General features: G+C 52.6%; 2 pseudogenes across 2 annotated transcripts; both read left to right on the forward strand.

Moving 5' to 3' along the window:
* Positions 1 to 6,085: 6,085 nt before the first annotated feature.
* On the forward strand, positions 6,086 to 8,944 carry LOC306951699 (protocadherin gamma-A5 pseudogene; annotated as a pseudogene). Its single transcript has one exon. The product of its transcript is annotated as a protocadherin gamma-A5 pseudogene (transcript).
* A 6,121-nt stretch (positions 8,945 to 15,065) lies between these two features.
* LOC306951700 (protocadherin gamma-A5 pseudogene) lies at positions 15,066 to 17,924 on the forward strand (annotated as a pseudogene). The gene has a single exon. The product of its transcript is annotated as a protocadherin gamma-A5 pseudogene (transcript).
* Positions 17,925 to 19,856: the final 1,932 nt, after the last annotated feature.

A 19,856-nucleotide genomic window follows, 5' to 3' on the forward strand; every position in this document is an offset into this window, starting at 1 on the left:
TGAGAAGGAAGCAGAAGATGAATGGAAGTTGCATCCAGTGCCTCAGAAACCTAAGTGTCTGAAAGACCCCTGAGAAGGGGCTTAACCTACAGTTCTGTTATCTCTTGTGCCTCCAAGAGTGAGCCAGCTTTGGCTGCTGCCTTAAACTTTGCACTGATTGCAGATTTTAGTATCTTCCCAATCTGACGTGTGTTTATTGCCTAGGGCGATAGAGCCCTGAAATGATACATTAACGATCCCATGTATCATTTCTCCTTCCCTTTAAACTCTTTGCAAGCTTTCTGTGCACTGATCTGTTGAGGGAAGACCGTGCCATGGATGGGAGATGTTGAAGAAAAGACCTGGCAGCTTCCAAAATAGGCCGATGGGAAGCAACTTACAGTTTCCTAGTTTCTCTATGTTTCCAACAGTGAGCTTGCTTTGGCTGCCATCTTACCCTTTTGCATTGTTGGCAGAGTAGGAGGACGTGCCAAGAGCACATGTTTTGGGTGTGTAAAGTGAGGTGTTCTTGAAATGGAATGATAACGACCCTATATATAACTTCTGCTTTCCATTGAAGCTTTTCACAACCTCTCTGCACGATGCCGAGGGTACAAATGTCCTTGTATCCACCCTTGACACATCTTTGCACATGTAGTGGAAAAATGGGCTGGGCTGCTGCTTCTTTGAAGCTGTTTGTTATCAACAAATATTGAAGACAATCATAGGAGAATAATTGGGAACGTCGTGGGGATGCTGTGTGTGCAGAACTTGTGGAGGAAAGAGGATTTTTTGAATGCTGAGTTCACAGGAATGGAGCAGACCCTGCGAGCAGGTAACTGGTATGGTAAGAGATACTTTGTGGGTTGATCACCTTGTCTCCATGTTGAATGACATTTGCTGACAGTGAAGCAGGAGATCTGAGCTGTGGCTGGTAAGTCTTTCACTTGTCAGATTGGCCTCCCTTGTTGTCAAAGTTTAATCTGGTACTCAGTGTGGAAGAGAGCCCTCAGTAGACTGGAATAGCTGGCTTAAGTGATTTCAGCAGTCAGGAAAAGGACTTGGATGTGCTGAAGTTTCTTTCAGCTGTCACTCAATGACGTGCTGTTGCTAGGAGCTGACAGCCTGCTTCATGTTGGATGTATGCATGGTGCAAGAAGAGGTAGTGAGTGCAGAGCAAGGATGGTGAGTGGCTGGACTTGAATGTGAGCAGCAGGTGGGTCAGCAATGATGCTGTGTGGGCAGTGGTTTGATTTCATAGTTGTTGTCAAGACCTGTAATATTTATGCAACATATTTTTTCCCAGTTTCATCGTCTGGCATGGTAATGGTGATCCTCTGACGACAAAATTTTTCTCTGTATACAGAGTGATGCATATCTTTAACGTGTTATAAATCTTGGGAGAAGCCTCTAGGCTATTTAAGTGCAACATTGTGGTGAAGAGTTTTGTCAAAGCTGTAATTCTGTGTATAGGCCTTCTGCCCAGGGTGACTGTGTGCCACATTTCCCATCTTCTGAACAGAGCAGATGCATTTGGAAATGTAAAGGCTGTGATGCAGGAACTCTTGGCCTTCCTTGAGCAAGTCTCAACAAACACATAAAGGCAGAATGTCTTGTGTGAAAAACCTGGGATTGAATCCATCCTGGATTTGGTTGTTAGAGTTCGGGTAGGATGGTTAGGTTGAGGTTGGTCTTGAAGATCTGGAAAGTCTTTTCCATTCTGATCAATTCTATGATTCTATGTTTTCTTGAAATAATTTGAAAAAATGCCCATCTTCTCTCTTTTTCATCTGAAGTTTCATATTCACCGAGGTTGAGCAGGAGAGTTGGAAACTTTATGAGAGTTGTTGAAATATTCCTAAAATGAAATTGTGTGCTGTGTAGTTGAGGGGAGGAATTTAGGGCCCTAGCTGCAAGTTGAAAATCTTTAAGTTCGAGGTGTTGTGGGTTTGGATTTTAGTGCTTACAGAGAAGACCACCAATCTTTCTTGAAGAGTTGCCCTGTGCTGCTTGACTGCTGGAAGCATTTCCTGGCCTTATGTCCATGTTCATATGTTGAATTCGAAATGGCAGCAAAAATGGTGGTTGTGTTTTCTTTACTTCTTAGTTCTGTGTTGTCTGTTCATGAGACTTGTTCACGTCAGCCACTGGCTGGGTATTGCAGGAGAGCCAGAGCTGGAGTAGAATGCCAGAGATGTGCAGGTAACTCTGCTCTCCTCCTTTTTTATTTCTCTGCTGCCGAGGTAAATCTTAACAGATTGCAAAGATCCCTTAGAATGGTGGACAGGAGGGAGTCGATTCCGTACTTTGCGTAGAGCTGTCAAGGCTGAGAGTTTAGGTTTGAGTTCACGTTTGCTGCTAAGGCCTGTGCCATTTCTGCTACGATCCTGGTTTCCTTGTCCATAGAGACAGTACTGGTTCCCTGAGAATCTTGTATTTAGCAGAAGCTGCATATGTAGAGCAGATCTGAGAAATGAAAGAGCTGGGATGCAGCTGGAGGCACTGACTTCTGCGATGTTGAAGGCAAAAAAGAACGGAAGAGTGGTGTGGGGGAATGTGTCCCCTACAAACACTGATGTAGGGCCATGCCAGATGCACTGTAGTGCTGTCATTTTACACCAGCATGTACACCTGGGTGACTCTCTCTAATGGGATACAGTTTCCTTCAGAGCAGGTACCGTGGTATTTTCTTCTCACGTATGTGTAGGTACTGTGAGAAACACAGTCAAAATCAAAGATTTCTAGTTAGTCAAAGATCTTAGTGATCACAGCAAGGTTCATTGATTATTGGAATAACGGACACACGTCCCCTACTGGCAAGGGAGAAATTGCACCCCAGCCAGTGAAATTCATGCTGCTCTGTACCCTGGCCCCGGCTCAGGTAATACCCCTCCTGGCACTCTTTGGTTGTGTCTCAGGATCCCAGTCTTCCCAATGCTGTTGCCGTGGTACATGCCTATATAAGGATTGTTACTAAACTGTTGTCTTTAGGTACGCTTTGTTCTTTGAAACATTGCAGATATCTCCAGTATGCCCAAGTTAGCTCATCCATTCTGCTTTGTACTTTGATCGGAGGGAGATATTTCAAAGTTGGCAGCTCCGCTCTGTCCTGTGCTGGGCTCTCCCCATCCTGCGTATTTTCCTTATCTTGTGCTGTCTCAGTCCTTCCTGAGTTAGTACACCCCATTCTCAACTTCAATCTATTCATCAGCTTTGTTTTAAATAAATAACATATGCAAGAGATTCACAAGAGTATTGCAAGTTCAGTAAAGGCCTACTCTACACCCAGACAATACTAGAGACAACTGTTTCACAGGAAGCTTACAAATCCAGTAAGGGCCTGCACTACATACAGAAAATACTGTAAACTTCCACTGCAGAAGCACAGTCTACCTCTCACAGTCTCTTGTTAGAAGTTGAAGTGAAATGAAAGCAAGGTTTTTGTCTATTCCAGACTGCAGGAGTGCAGTGATACAAGTGGGAACCCTCGGGTGCAGACTGCCCTGGCAAAGAATGGCAGAAATCGTTTCTCCTTCACTTCCTTGCTCACTTGTACATGCAGTCATTTTCCATAGGTCACGGAGTATTCTTATCTTCTTGCAACTTAGAGGTTCACAGGAAGTACAAGAGCAAAGGCCGGCCTTAAAATAGGGAGACTGGTGGTCAGCAGTGTGTTTGGCTGCAGCATGTTTTGATTGCTATGTTGTGTCAAGGTCTGTGCCTGTTTCATTAAGCCCCTTTCTTTCATGACACGGCAATCGCGAATGCCGATCTTGTTTGCGTGATCCTCCACCCAGCAGCACTGGATGTAAAATCATGGCATCAGAAAATGCAGCTTGAATTTTCATTGACTTGCAAGAGCGCTGTGAGAGAGCTTGTTAAGGCAAAGTTGTGTCAGTGCAGCTCTGCACCGCAGTAGTGCCTCTTCCATGGATCAGGCCTTTCTTCATAATTATTCTGATATATGGCTGAGCTACTGCTTAGCAGGAAGGAGTTTTGGAGAACACAGCCATGCTCTTCTACCCATTCTTGTAATCAAGAGGCATCAGAAGGTTATCCAGCATTGCATACACCCACAAACTCTTGAGGCCCTGCGGCATGCTAGCTACCAGGGGAAGTGAAACAGACTTGTCTGCAGTGCTTGTGGCCACCTCCTGTGGGTTGTTCTCATTTCTTGGAGGCCTGGAGGCACAGTCTGCCATCTCAGCGGGCTCAGGGAACTTCTGGCTCCTCTTCTGATCCGAAAAGGAGGAACTGCATGGATTGGGAACTCATCTTCCTGAAGCACTGGAGAAAAAGGGACCCTTCCCTGCACTATGACGTGTTATGGATACTGGGGAACAGTTTCTTGTAGTCTGCTGACATTGACACAACAATAGAAACCAGAGGTGAAAGTAGCACACCGTTGATCATGCAATCTGGAAAGGTGAGCAAAAATTAACTGCAGAATGAGTGAAGGAATAATTATAGAGTACCTGGTGGAGAGGCTGCTTCTGCGGATGTGAGATAATACTCAGAAGTCCTTTAAGTTGGAATTAAAAGTAGAATTCTCCTTGCAGCGTGTTGGAAAAGACAAATGGCAGAAGAGCACATTGCCATCGCCATGACCATGATGACGTTGGAGAAAGAAATAATTGTTTTGTCCCCTCCACGAAGAGCCTTGCTTACAAAAAGCAAATGAAGATGCTGCTTGAACTGTCGGTGACTTTGGAGTGCTGCGGAGATGGCTTCTTAAAGCAGAGTTGTGTCAGTGCAACGATACCCTGCAGCAGCGTCCCCCTGATGGGACGCCTGGAAGTTTGTTTCTTTACATCTAGAAGCAGAAATGTAATGTAGAGCCAAACGAGCAGCTTGCAGGAAAAGGTTTTTGGAGAACAGTGTCGTGGTCATGTATGCATTCTGAAGTATTAGCAGCAGATCATCAAGCATTCAACATGCCCATCACCTCTGATATACCTGTGGCATGCTGGCTACTCGGGACCATGTTACAAACTGGGCAGGAGGGCTTGTGTTCAATCCCACCATGTTCATGTTGGTGTCTTCCCTCGGAGGTCTGGAGCACAAAGCCAACCCCGCGAAATGGTTCAGGGGAGATCCTGGCTCCTGCAACATAGAATTGCAGAATCACCAAGATTGGAAAAGACCTCTAAGATCATTCAGTCCAACGTCCACCTATCAGCAATGTTTTCCATGGAATGGTTTCCCTCAGTACAACATCTAAACGTTTCTTGAACGCCTCCATTGATGGTGCCTCCACCCCCTCCCTGGGCAGCCCAATGCAGCCTCTGACTTCTCAGAGATGTATTTCCTAACATCAATACCGAATCTCCAGTGGCACAACTTGGAACCATTCCCTCCAGTCCTATTGCTTGTTGTATGGGAGAAGAGGCTGCTTTTCACCTGACCACAACCTGCCTGCAGGTAGTGTGGAGAGTTCCTTACACAACACAGTGTTTGTTCCATGCCGTCTGTTCAGGATCTCATTGAATCCAAAGGGCAGCCATTCAGTTTTTCAAATTTCTCCAAATTAGATTCAAACTGAATGTGCAGTCATTGCTCCCAGAAATGCAGACAGTCTGAAATGGACAGGAGCACGATGTGTGAACCAGGGAAGCAGACAAACTGTCTGAATAACCATGGCAGTTCACAGTGGTTTGGTATGGGAAATCCAGTTTCTGTTGCTGTTGGATATGCACGTGGCACAAGGCATCCCTTTCCCATGTCGCATAGAGACCGTGCAGGGCTTTTGTCTAGGCTGTTGACATAGAATCTAGAGAAATCTATCTGGACTCCGTGACTTGTAAAGTGCTGGAAAGCTGAGGAAGATTTTCAATCGGAAGAACTGCAAGAAAGGTCGTTGGAGTTCCCGAAGGAGATAGACCTTGTGCAAAAACGAGGGGAGACTCAGAAGTATTTAATGAAGGAATGAAGATTCTCCCTACTCACTGCTAGAAATAACGACCTGCAGGAGAACTCCGTACTTTCGCTCTAATCATAAAAACCTTGCAGAATAAAAGAAGTATGTTTTCTCACTGGAGGGAATAAAGATTGGAAGAAGCAAAGCGTTATTTCCATGTTGCAGCGGCAGAGGCAGCGGCGTTGCTCAGTGGAGCCGTGCGTGCAGTGCCGGGCGTCGGCTGCGGGCGCCGCTGTTCACCGCGGAGGAGAGGAAGGAGCGGAGCGCTGCAGGCAGCCCCGCCCGCTGCGGCCCGGCTCGCTCGCTCGCTCGCTGGCTGTGTCGGCATCCGGGCGGCTGCGAGCGGCCCCGCGGTGCGGAGCGGTGCTGCAGCGAGACGGAGGGGCGGCGGGAGCGGTCGGCAGCGGACGCCGAGCCGGAGCCGGAGGAGAAGGAAAGAGAGAATTGAAAGCAGAAGCAGTCGGAGTGGGAGCGGCGCGTGAGCGGCGGTGGTTCGTTGGCGGCGGTTCCGTGCGGGAGATGTGCGCGGCGAGAGAAGGGCGGTGGTGCCGGAGGCAGCGGGCGCTGCTGTGGTGCGTGTTGGTGTCGGCGTGGGAGGCGGCGTGGGGGCAGCTGCGCTACTCGGTGCCCGAGGAGCTGCCGAAGGGCTCGTTCGTGGGCGACGTGGCCGAGGAGCTGGCGCTGGAGCCGGCGGCGCTCGGCGGGCGCGGCGCCCGCGTGGTGTCCCAAGGCAGGACGCAGTATTTCGCTCTGCATGCGAGCAGCGGCCACTTGGTGACGGCCGAGAGGATCGACAGGGAGCAGCTGTGCGAGAGCGAACCCCGATGCGTGCTGCGCTGCGAGCTGATCGTGGAGGGCGAGATGAAGGTTTATTCTATAACAGTAGAAATCACGGATATTAATGACAACGCTCCAAACTTCAAGAAGTTGGAGATGGAGGAGAAAATAAGTGAGATAACAGCCCCGGGTGCGCGATTTCCCCTGCCCGAGGCTCACGATCCGGACGTGGGTGTGAATTCCCTGCAGAGCTACGCGCTGAGCGGCGACGAGCACTTCTCGCTGTCGGTACAGGCGGGAGGCGACGGCGAGAAGCGTCCCGAGCTGGTGCTGGCGAAGGCGCTGGACCGGGAGGAGGCGGCGTTTCACGAGCTGCTGCTGAGGGCGAGCGACGGCGGCGATCCGTCGCGGACGGGCACGGCGCGCATCCGCGTGGCTGTGCTGGACGCCAACGACAACGCGCCCGCGTTCAGCCAGGCGGTGTACACGGTGCGAGTGCCCGAGGACGTGCCCGTGGGCTCCACGCTGCTCAGCGTCACCGCCACCGACCCCGACGACGGAACCAATGGAGACGTAGAATATTCATTTCCAGAGATTTCCGAGAAAGCTTCAAAGATATTCCATCTTGTGCCGGAGACGGGAGCCATCAGGCTGGTGATGAATCTGGACTTCGAGGAAGCCGAGTTCCACGAACTGAAAGTGAGGGCAAGGGACGGAGGTGCCCTATCGGACACGGCGAAAGTGTCGATCTCGGTGACGGACGTGAACGACAACGCGCCCGAGATTTGGGTGCGTTCGGCGCTGAGCGAGATCTCGGAGGACGCGGCGCCGGGGACGGTGGTGGCGCTGTTGCACGTGCAGGACCGCGACTCGGGCGCGAACGGGGAGGTGCGGTGCAGCCTGGGCGAGAGCGTGCCGTTCCGTCTGGAGCGGGCGCTGGACGACTACTACAGCGTGGTGACGGCGCGGGAGCTGGACCGCGAGCGGGCGTCGGAGTACAACGTGACGGTGCGGGCGGCGGACGGCGGGTCGCCGGCGCTGCGGAGCGGCGCGGTGCTGGCGCTGCGGGTGCTGGACGTGAACGACAACGCGCCGGTGTTCGCGGAGGCGCGCTACAGCGCGCGTCTGTCGGAGAACAACGCCGAGGGCGCGCTGGTGCTGACGGTGCGCGCGTGGGACGCGGACTGGGGTCCGAACGCGCGCGTGCGCTACGGGCTGCGGGAGGGGCGGCTGCGGGGCGCGCCGCTGTCGTCGTACGTGTCGGTGCAGGCGGAGACGGGCGCGCTGTACGCGCTGCGCTCGTTCGACTACGAGGAGGTGCGCGAGGTGGAGCTGTGGGTGCGGGCGGAGGACGGCGGCTCGCCGCCGCTGAGCAGCAACGTGTCGGTGCGGCTGCTGATCGCGGACGAGAACGACAACGCGCCGCAGGTGCTGTACCCGCCGGCGTCGGCGGCGGCGCCGGGTGCGGGTGCGGGTGCGGGCGCGTGGAGCTGGGCGGGCGTGGAGCTGGCGCCGCGTTCGGCGGAGCCCGGCGCGCTGGTGGCCAAGGTGGTGGCGGTGGACGCGGACGCGGGGCAGAACGCGTGGCTGTCGTACGAGCTGGCGAAGGCGACGGAGCCGGGGCTGTTCCGCGTGGGGCTGCAGAGCGGCGAGGTGCGCACGGCGCGCTCGCCGCTGGCCCGCGACGCGGCCCGGCACAGCCTGGTGGTGGTGGTGAAGGACCGGGGCCGGCCGGCGCTGTCGGCCACGGCCACGCTGACGGTGGTGCTGGCCGAGAGCGTGGCCGAGCTGCTGTCGGAGCTGGGCAGCGCGGCGGCGCCGGCCGAGCCCGCGCTCGGCCTGACGCGCTGGCTGGTGCTGGCCGTGGCGGCCGTGTCGTGCCTCTTGGTCGCCTCGCTGCTGCTGCTGCTGGCGCTGCGCCTGCGGCGCCGGCGGCTTTCGCGGCCGGCCGCGGCGCCTTCGGCCGGCGGCGCGTGGCGCGGCGTGCCGGCCTCGCACTTCGTGGGCATCGACGGCGTGCGCGCCTTCCTGCGCTCCTACTCGCACGACGTGTCGCTCACCGCCGACTCGCGCAAGAGCCAGCCGCGCTGCGCGGGCGGCAGCTGCTGCGACACGCTCCCGGCCCGGCCGCCGCCCGACGAGGCCGCGCCGCCGCGCGGGGAAGACGCTGCCGCGCACCGCGCCGCCGAGCCCGACGCCCTCACGGTGAGTGCTGCCACCGCGCCGCCTCCACACTCCCTCCCTTCCCGCTTGCCTGCCCTTTGCATTTGACGTTTCACGATATCACGTTTTCCCTCCCTGTTCCAGGCTTACTTTTCCGACGGGGTGTTGGCAGTACAAAGTCTTCTCTTTCTATTACTAAATTGAACACACCTTTAGTTCTGACGTCCCCTGATTTCACGGAGTTTTGATCCTGACATCCTGAATATGCATAGCGAGTGTTTTGTTCACTGCCTGTGGTGTTCCTTTTTATTTTCAGGAATTCTGTATCTACTTGCACTTCCCATTGATCAATGTGCTTGATGAATCGAATGACCAAATAGTCCTTTGGCGTTAGCTGTTTGCCTGTAATCACAATCAGTGGCAATCTCTACAGCCGGTAGTGTTTACCTACTCGTTTTGGGGGTGCTGTGTGTGAATGGCTTGTGAGGAAAGCAGGGGATGTGTTTTGCCGTTTCCCAGCCTTCTGTCAGCGTCCTGATGACCTCATAGGAATAGAGCTGGGTGTATCTGTGTTAACACTTGCTGTGGCATCTGCCATGTTGGGGTTTTGTCACTTTAATGTTTAGTTTCATAATGTTTGGGCAGATGCAAGAGTGATGTCTCTACAGCGTCAGTGCTGTTTATCACTCTGGTAGATTCAACATTATTGCCTCGTTTGTTTTTGAATGCTAAAGAGGGATCACAGTGTAGCTGATAGCCCTTTATAGCCATTTCAAGAGTAGAATATCAGTTATAAATACCCAATGGTGGAGATGTTTCCGTACATGTGTTGAATGATGAAAGCTGTCAGTAGGAATAATTTAATAATCTTAGGTTTCTGTAAAGCAGTGCTGAATGAAGTGTTGTTCATGATCAAGTTAGTGCCCAGTGCTGTTATAGTTGGTGATGCAAGTGAAGTCTGTGAATGTTGAGAGAAGAAGGTGAGAGGCTGGTGTTGAACCTAAGAAGTAGTGAGTGTGGTTTTGAGAAGGGTAAGGGTTTGATTTCAGAGCTGGTGCAAAGTTCTGTGCTGGTAGCGGCATAATTCTCATTTCCCCGTCATTAGAGGCAATGATAGTTGCCTGCAAATGAATTGCTCTCCAAAGTTGTTTGTGGAACAGCTCTTTGGAGCTAGAATGGCATCTAATGGAAGTGTGAATCCTCATTTATCCATCCCTGGTATCCTGTATGCCTATTATGTACATCTCCTACACTGTGGTTTTCATGTCTTCCAGCCTGTACTTCCTGGATGGATGTGGTTCATGTTTTCCATTTCTGGCCAGTGTTGTTACACTGGGAAACGAGAGTGTTGTAGTACAGGAAATTCTTCCTTCCTTTGAGAAGGTGTCAATCAGCTGTAGGCAAGATTTTCAGTATGAGGTAAGAGGAAGAAGGAGATTAAAGAGGATGTTTTATAGTTTCTCAGAAGTCTTCACTTGTAAAATAGGCCGATAGAGAGAGACTCCAACTTCTGGTTTCTTTATTTCTGTGTGCTTCCAACCATGATTTTGCTTTGACTGCCACCTTACACTTTGCGTTGTTGGCAGGGCTGGATGACTTCCCAGTAGCTCATGTGCTGGGTGTCTCAGGTGCGTTGGTCTTGAAACCAAAGGTTAATGACCTTATATATGATTTCTGCTTGACGTTTAAACTCCTTCTAAGTTCTCTGTGTGATGATAAGTTGTTGGAAAAAATGTTCTTGTGTCAAGCCCTGTCGCGGTCTTTTTGCATGTTGTAGGGGAATGGGCTGGGCTACTGGTCCTTTGAAGCTGTTGGGTATCAACAGATACTGAAGAGAATCACAGGCATATGAATGGGGAATGGCTTGGGGATGCTATGTATGAAGAAATTGTGGAGGAAAGAGGGTAGTTTGAATGCTGACTTGATAGGAATGGAGCAGCCATTGCTGCAAGGCAATTGGAATGGTGAGAGCCACTTTGTGGGTCCATCACTTTAGCTTCATGTGGAATGACATTTGCCATGCCTGCATAGCAAGATCTGAAGATTGGTAAGTAATTGCTTCACTTATCAGTTTTGCCTTGCTTGTTGTCAAAGCTTAAGCTAGTAGACAGTGTGGGAGAGAGCCGTCATTGCTCTGGACGACCTGACTTGAATGTTTCCAGCTGTGAGGAGGAGAACTTGGATATGCTTTTGTGTTCTTGACCTGTATCTGAATGAGGTGCTGCTGCGAGGATCTGAGCGACTGCTTCATGTTGGATGTATCCGTGGTTCAAGAAAAGGTAGTGAATGCAGAGGTAGGATGGTGAGTGGCTGGATTTGAAAGTGAACAGCAGGTGGGTCAGCAAAGATGCTGCATTTGATTCCATAGTTGGTGTCAAGAGCAGTAATGTGGATGCACCATTTGATCGCAGTTTCATTACCTTGCATGGTGATGGTAATCCTCTGATGACAGAATTTCTCTCTGTGTGTAGAATGATAGCACATATCTCCAGTTTCTGATAAATCCTGTGTGAAACCTCTCGTGTATCTGGATGTGACATCGTGACGTAGAGTTTCTTGATAGCTGTAAAGCTGTTTGTAGGCCTTCTTCCCAGGATGGCTGTGTTCCATGTTTCCCATTTTCTGGACTAGGCATTTGTATTTGGAAATGATAAGGCTGTATTGCAGCAACTCCTAACCTTGCCTGAGCAAGTCTGAATGAACACATGAAGACAGAATGTTTTGTGTGACAAAACTGAGACTGAATTTGGGTTGTTAGAGGTAGGGTCGTCTGGTGACATTGATGTTGGACTTGCTGATCTTGAAGGTCGTTGGCACCTGAGCAATTTTATGGTTGTGTGATTGTGTGGTTTCCTGAAATAATTTGAAAAAGTTCCTTTGTTACCTCCTGTTCATCGTTTGAAGTTTGATATTCATAGGAGATGAGTGGGAGAGTTGGAATCTTTCTGAGAAGTGCTGAGTGTTTCCTAACATGAAATCCTCTACTGTGTGGTTCAGTGGAAGAGTTTAGGGCCTGATCTGCAGCTTAAAAACTGATGGGATTCCAGATGTTGTGGGATTGAATTTTAGTGTGCCCAGGGATGGCCAGTATTCCTTCTCGAAGAGTTTCTCGGCCACATTTCTCTTAGAGTGCTTCCATGTGCTGTTTGGTTGAGGACAGCATTTCCTGGCCTTATGTTCATGTCTGTGTGTCGAATGTGAAAAAGCAGCCAAAATGGTGTTGTATTTTTCTTTCTTGATTTACTCATAGCACTGTGCTGTGTGTTCATGAGCCTTTGTCACGTCAGCCCCTATTTGGGTGTTTCAGGAGAGTCAGCGCCGGTGTGGAATGGCAAAGCTGCACTTGCAAATCTCTGCTTTCTTTTTTCTTCATTTCTCTGCTCTGGACATAAACCTTAGCAGACTGGACGGTGCATTAGCATTGAGGGAATGAAGGAGTCATTTGCAGGCTTTGACTGTGTGAAGCTGTGAAGGCTAAAGCTTGTGTATATTTGTCGTTCAAAACAATGTCAGTGAATGAAGTGCTCTTTCTGTTGTCTGATAGCTATTAGGAGCATGGATATTGTCCCTGGTGCTGATAAAAGCCAGAGGCTTTAGAATGCAGTGTGTGAGATGTTGGCTTAGAGCTTTGAAAATTGTTGGGTTAAGGAAGGTCTGACTGGACTGTTGAAGGCTGGATTTTCCTTCTTCTTGTCTGGATTTTCTTTCACATCTGATGCCAATGCCAACACCATTTCTGCTATCGTCCCGTTTTCTTTGTCCTCAAAGGCGACGTTGGTTCCCCCAGTATCAAGTGAAGGGCAAAATCCACGTATGTAGAGCAGGCCTGAGAAGTGAAAGAGGTAGAATGGGAGTGGAGGCACTGAGTTGTGTAATGCTGCAGACAAAGAAGGGAGGAAGAGTGTTGTGGGGGAAGGTGTTCCTTGGAAACACTGATGTGGGGCCATAGCAGCTGCGTTGTATTGCTGTCCTATTACACCTGCGTGTGCACCTGGATGTGTGTCACTGCACTGCAAGTGCCGTGGTGTTTTCTTGCAATATAGGTACCTGGTTAGAAAGTAAGTGAAATGTAAGCAAAGCCAGAGTTTCCAACTGTTCCAATCTCCAAGTGTGCAAACATACAAGAGAGATCTGGTGACTGCAGACGGCCCAGGTAAGAATGGCAGAAATTATTTCTGTGTCACTTTTGTGTGGATGCTCACTTGCACATATCTTAGTTGTCCGAAGGCTGGAGATGATTGTTCTTGCAACCCAGACGTAGGGATCACAGTCAGTAGAAGAGCATCAAGCCTTCCCTTGAATCAGGAGGATTGATGGTTCAGCAGTGTATTTTCCTGTACCAAGTTTTGACTGCTAATACTGTGTCCAGGTTAGTGCCTGTTTCACTGAGCATATTTCTTTCAACACCGTGGTGATCAGGAATGGCAATCTTGTTTGTACGAGGCTTCAACCAATATCACAGGCTGTAAAATCATGACATATGAAAATGCAAGTTCAATTTTCATTGACTTCCAAGTGCTCATTTTAAGGCGAGGTTGTGTCAATGAAACTGCGCACTACAATAGTATGCCTCACAACGATGAGCTGTTCCTTTATGATTAGAATCCGAATTATTTGAGATGACTGAGCTACTGGTTTGGAGGAAGGAGTTTTTGAGAAGGCGGCCACGCTGCTCTACCCGCTGTTGCAATCAGAAGGTAGCAAAAGGTCGTCCAGCACTGCATGTATCCACAGCCTCTCAGTGCCATGTGGCATGCTGGTTGCACGGGGAAGAGGTACAGACTTGTCTGCAATGCTTGTGGCCACCTCTTGTGGGTTGTTCTGGTTTATTGGAGGACTGGAGGCACAGAGCCTGCCATCTCCGAGGGCTCAGGGGAACTCCTGGCTCCTGGTCTATGCCAACAGGGGGGGAACAACTTGGATTGGGAACTCATCTTCATGATGCACTGGAGAATGTGCATGGAAGGTTCCCTTAGCAGTGTGTTATGGATACAGGAGAGCAAGTAGGTAATTGTAGGCTGTTGACATTGAGGGAAGAAGAGAATTCACCAGTGAATGTAGTACTAAGTTAATGTTGCAGTGCTGGAAAGAACAATAAAAATGAATGGCAGAATGAGTGCAAGGAAAATTAATGGAGTTTGTGGTGCAGAGGCTGCTTCTACAGATGTGAGTCTAAATACTTCTACAACTCAGAAGTATTCAGAATTGGAATTAAGAATAAGGATCCTCCTCTCTATGATGTAGACATGACAGACCCAAGATGATCACGTTTCCATCTCGTTGATCAAGATGGTTCTGGAAAAAGGAATAATTGTTTTGTCCTCTCAACTGAAAGCAAATGAAGATGCAGCTTGAACTGTCAGTGTCTTGCATGTGCTGTGGAAGATGACTTCTCCAGGCAGAGTTGTGTCAAAGCAACTATACCCTAGAGCAGCGTCCCCCAGTGTCTCTCATGACATCTGGAAGCAGAAATGCCACAAAGAGCCAAGCTTCCTTCCTTGCCTTGGAGGAAAAATGGTTTTGGAGAACACAACCGTGGTCCTCTACCCATTCTTCGTGGAGGAAGAAAATCACCAAGCCTTGAATGTTCCCATCACCTCTGATCTACCTGTGGCACGCTGGCTACTCGGGAACATGTTGCAAACTGATGTGGAGAGCTTGTGGCCAACTGCACGTTTTACCGGGAGGGCTCAAGGGAGCTGCTGGCTCCTGCACCATGATAGGGAGGAATGGTTGTGTTGAGAACTACACTTCCTTTTGTATTCTGGTATGTGCAGAGCACATGAAATGCCTTTCCTGTGTGAGATGAAGGTGCGATGGACTTCTGAAGGCAGATGACATGGCAGCAACAGGAATCACAAATGTGTGCAGTACTCGGATAATTAAAGACTTTTGGAGAAGTGATGAACGTTCCATTCGAGAGCAACTGAAAGAATAATCTCTGGCCATCCCCGTGGAATTAGTGCTTCTGCAGAAACGGGTAAAAAGTCAGTGTAAGGAACTGGAATAAATCACAATATTTCTCCTTGCTCTGAGTAAGAAATCTCAGACTGAAGAGGAGCTTTCTGCCGCCTGTACGTAATGAGCACCCAGAATAAAGTACTCATTCGTCACAATCATGTTAAGTGTCAGGAGAAGAAATGCCGGGAATATTAACGAAATGCTGAGGGAACGCAGCCGGGTTGCGCGGTGCGGGGGGTTCCGGCGGCAGAGGCAGCGGCGTTGCTCGGTGGAGCCGTGCGTGCAGTGCCGGGCGTCGGCTGCGGGCGCCGCTGTTCACCGCGGAGGAGAGGAAGGAGCGGAGCGCTGCAGGCAGCCCCGCCCGCTGCGGCCCGGCTCGCTCGCTCGCTCGCTGGCTGTGTCGGCGTCCGGGCGGCTGCGAGCGGCCCCGCGGTGCGGAGCGGTGCTGCAGCGAGGCGGAGGGGCGGCGGGAGCGGTCGGCAGCGGACGCCGAGCCGGAGCCGGAGGAGAAGGAAAGAGAGAATTGAAAGCAGAAGCAGTCGGAGTGGGAGCGGCGCGTGAGCGGCGGTGGTTCGTTGGCGGCGGTTCCGTGCGGGAGATGTGCGCGGCGAGAGAAGGGCGGTGGTGCCGGAGGCAGCGGGCGCTGCTGTGGTGCGTGTTGGTGTCGGCGTGGGAGGCGGCGTGGGGGCAGCTGCGCTACTCGGTGCCCGAGGAGCTGCCGAAGGGCTCGTTCGTGGGCGACGTGGCCGAGGAGCTGGCGCTGGAGCCGGCGGCGCTCGGCGGGCGCGGCGCCCGCGTGGTGTCCCAAGGCAGGACGCAGTATTTCGCTCTGCATGCGAGCAGCGGCCACTTGGTGACGGCCGAGAGGATCGACAGGGAGCAGCTGTGCGAGAGCGATCCAGAATGCGTGCTGCGCTGTGAGCTGATCGTGGAGGGCGAGATGAAGGTTTATGCAATCGAAGTGGAAATCACGGACATTAACGACAACGCGCCCACATTCGAGGAATCAGAAAAAGAACTGAGAATTAGTGAAACGTCAGCTATTGGATCGCGTTTTCTACTAGCGGAGGCTCACGACCCGGACGTGGGTGTGAATTCCCTGCAGAGCTACGCGCTGAGCGGCGACGAGCACTTCTCGCTGTCGGTGCAGGCGGGAGGCGACGGCGAGAAGCGTCCCGAGCTGGTGCTGGCGAAGGCGCTGGACCGGGAGGAGGCGGCGTTTCACGAGCTGCTGCTGAGGGCGAGCGACGGCGGCGATCCGTCGCGGACGGGCACGGCGCGCATCCGCGTGGCTGTGCTGGACGCCAACGACAACGCGCCCGCGTTCAGCCAGGCGGTGTACACGGTGCGAGTGCCCGAGGACGTGCCCGTGGGCTCCACGCTGCTCAGCGTCACCGCCACTGACCCCGACGACGGAGTCTATGGGGACGTGAAATATTCGCTGAGAAAACAGACAAACGTAGCAAGGAAATTCTTCCACCTGGAACATGACACTGGAGCGATCAGGCTGGTGAGAAACCTGGACTACGAGGAAGGAGATTCATACGAACTCGAAGTACAAGCACGAGACGGAGGGGAGCTTTTCGACACGGCGAAGGTGTCGATCTCGGTGACGGACGTGAACGACAACGCGCCCGAGATTTGGGTGCGTTCGGCGCTGAGCGAGATCTCGGAGGACGCGGCGCCGGGGACGGTGGTGGCGCTGTTGCACGTGCAGGACCGCGACTCGGGCGCGAACGGGGAGGTGCGGTGCAGCCTGGGCGAGAGCGTGCCGTTCCGTCTGGAGCGGGCGCTGGACGACTACTACAGCGTGGTGACGGCGCGGGAGCTGGACCGCGAGCGGGCGTCGGAGTACAACGTGACGGTGCGGGCGGCGGACGGCGGGTCGCCGGCGCTGCGGAGCGGCGCGGTGCTGGCGCTGCGGGTGCTGGACGTGAACGACAACGCGCCGGTGTTCGCGGAGGCGCGCTACAGCGCGCGTCTGTCGGAGAACAACGCCGAGGGCGCGCTGGTGCTGACGGTGCGCGCGTGGGACGCGGACTGGGGTCCGAACGCGCGCGTGCGCTACGGGCTGCGGGAGGGGCGGCTGCGGGGCGCGCCGCTGTCGTCGTACGTGTCGGTGCAGGCGGAGACGGGCGCGCTGTACGCGCTGCGCTCGTTCGACTACGAGGAGGTGCGCGAGGTGGAGCTGTGGGTGCGGGCGGAGGACGGCGGCTCGCCGCCGCTGAGCAGCAACGTGTCGGTGCGGCTGCTGATCGCGGACGAGAACGACAACGCGCCGCAGGTGCTGTACCCGCCGGCGTCGGCGGCGGCGCCGGGTGCGGGTGCGGGTGCGGGCGCGTGGAGCTGGGCGGGCGTGGAGCTGGCGCCGCGTTCGGCGGAGCCCGGCGCGCTGGTGGCCAAGGTGGTGGCGGTGGACGCGGACGCGGGGCAGAACGCGTGGCTGTCGTACGAGCTGGCGAAGGCGACGGAGCCGGGGCTGTTCCGCGTGGGGCTGCAGAGCGGCGAGGTGCGCACGGCGCGCTCGCCGCTGGCCCGCGACGCGGCCCGGCACAGCCTGGTGGTGGTGGTGAAGGACCGGGGCCGGCCGGCGCTGTCGGCCACGGCCACGCTGACGGTGGTGCTGGCCGAGAGCGTGGCCGAGCTGCTGTCGGAGCTGGGCAGCGCGGCGGCGCCGGCCGAGCCCGCGCTCGGCCTGACGCGCTGGCTGGTGCTGGCCGTGGCGGCCGTGTCGTGCCTCTTGGTCGCCTCGCTGCTGCTGCTGCTGGCGCTGCGCCTGCGGCGCCGGCGGCTTTCGCGGCCGGCCGCGGCGCCTTCGGCCGGCGGCGCGTGGCGCGGCGTGCCGGCCTCGCACTTCGTGGGCATCGACGGCGTGCGCGCCTTCCTGCGCTCCTACTCGCACGACGTGTCGCTCACCGCCGACTCGCGCAAGAGCCAGCCGCGCTGCGCGGGCGGCAGCTGCTGCGACACGCTCCCGGCCCGGCCGCCGCCCGACGAGGCCGCGCCACCGCGCGGGGAAGACGCTGCCGCGCACCGCGCCGCCGAGCCCGACGCCCTCACGGTGAGTGCTGCCACCGCGCCGCCTCCACACTCCCTCCCTTCCTGCTTGCCTGCCCTTTGCATTTGACGTTTCACGATATCACGTTTTCCCTCCCTGTTCCAGGCTTATTTTTCCGACGGGGTGTTGGCAGTACAAAGTCTTCTCTTTCTATTACTAAATTAAACGCACCTTTAGTTCTGACGTCCCCTGATTTCACGGAGTTTTGATCCTGACATCCTGAATATGCATAGCGAGTGTTTTGTTCACTGCCTGTGGTGTTCCTTTTTATTTTCTGGAATCTTTCCCTCCCTTGCTCCCCTTTCTCTTGTCCCTTTGCATTTGACGTTGCCTGTTGTCGCATTTGCTCTCCTTGCTCCAGCCTTCCTTGGTTTGTGGGACTGTTGGCTTTGTTCATCTCTCTTCCCTCTTCTCTATCCTCGTTCGCTCAGTTGTTTTTTGTCAACGCCCCTAGTTTGCACTTTTGTTCCTCTCTCGCTTGTGCAGCGGTAGTGACAGTGCCGTAGCCAGAGGCGTGTCGAGAGATTGTATTCTGTTCTTGTGAAGTGTTTGCACTCTCACTGCCTCCTTTCAATTCGTGCCGTTTCTCCCTCTCTCATCTTCACCCGAAGGGAAGCGACTCAGTCGTCAGATAAACTGTATGCGTAATAGATTCCTTATCTTAAATCTCATTGTGAGTTTGTTTGCATGTCAATGTTGACAAGTCAAACACTGTAGCTTTTGATGTCGTTCCTTCCTTTTTGAGCTAAGCCTCACTTTTCATTACCTGCATCAGTAATTAGAAACGAGTTCCATATCTGCTGAGACCGAATAAATGGCAGAGATCAGTATTTTTTTTTTTATTTTCATGGGCTGATGCTGTGGCTCCCATATCAGTGATATCATGTAACAGCTGGAGGATCTCTTGCAATTGTCCTACTGGGTCTTAACGAGCTGCGTTGTAATGAAATGCCCAGCACAGCAAATGATCTGAGTCATGTATCTCCTCTTTGGATGGGCACAAAGGAACAACAGGGTTGTCAGTTTCAAGCGATGATTGACTGCAATGCTTTTTGCTAGCAGCATTTCTGCTGGTGTTGTCAACTTTCTTTTCTCTTTTCCTAATGGCTGCTCAGCAAATCGGATGAATCTCTATAGAGACAGGGCAGATGGAGGGTCTGAATTTCCTCTCTCTCATCTCTTTAGAGATGATAAGTATCTTAGTTCTTTGTATTTGTTGGGTATTTTTTGTTTTCTACTGTTGTTTAGTTTGAGTTTATGTATCTGATTGTTTTCATTTACGTGCAGGAGTGCTCAGTGACATAACCTGGGAAGGCTGGGTTCACTTCATTTTGTTTTATGTCATTGCTGGCTTTGTTTTCAAGGTCTGTTGCTCGGCCTCCATGGCCTGGTATCTTTCAAAGTCTGGAAGATCTGTTGAAATCACAGGACTGGGTGATGAAATGTCCATTCGTACCTGGAATATTTTCATCTGTCAGGCCTTCAACACGCTTCTGTTTCCTTCAGAAGTCATTGGAGAAAAAAAAGAAAAGCTCTTTGTGCGGTAACAGATGCTGACATGTTGCATTCTGGCACTGAGGTTATTTTGCTGGGAAAGCTGGAATCTGAATCTGGTACAGGAACAGGAAATAGTTGAGTCAGTGCGGCTTTGTCAGGCCAGTGGTTTCCTTTCATACCTGGTGCTGAGACTTGTATCGTGTGCATCGTTATGCAGGTTTCGCTGTCCTTAGAGACAATGGCAGTCCCCTGAGAATATCGTTTCTGCTTGATAAAGTGTACGTAGAACAGTGCTGTATGGATAGAATGGCTTATAATTGCTGCATGCCGTCTCAGTAATGGATTCCGTTCTCCCTGTGACCTTGAGATGTGAAGCTCCTTCACAGTCATCTGTGCACATTGAGGCCTGCACTTCCAGGCTGGATGTGGTTCATGTTTTCCGTGCACTGATGGTGCGTTTTCCTTTTGAGAAGCATGTGTTGAACTGGAGGGAATCCTTCCTTC

Source organism: Tetrao urogallus (assembly GCF_951394365.1).
Source record: "Tetrao urogallus genome assembly, chromosome: 14".
NCBI classification, from domain to species: Eukaryota; Metazoa; Chordata; class Aves; order Galliformes; family Phasianidae; genus Tetrao; species Tetrao urogallus.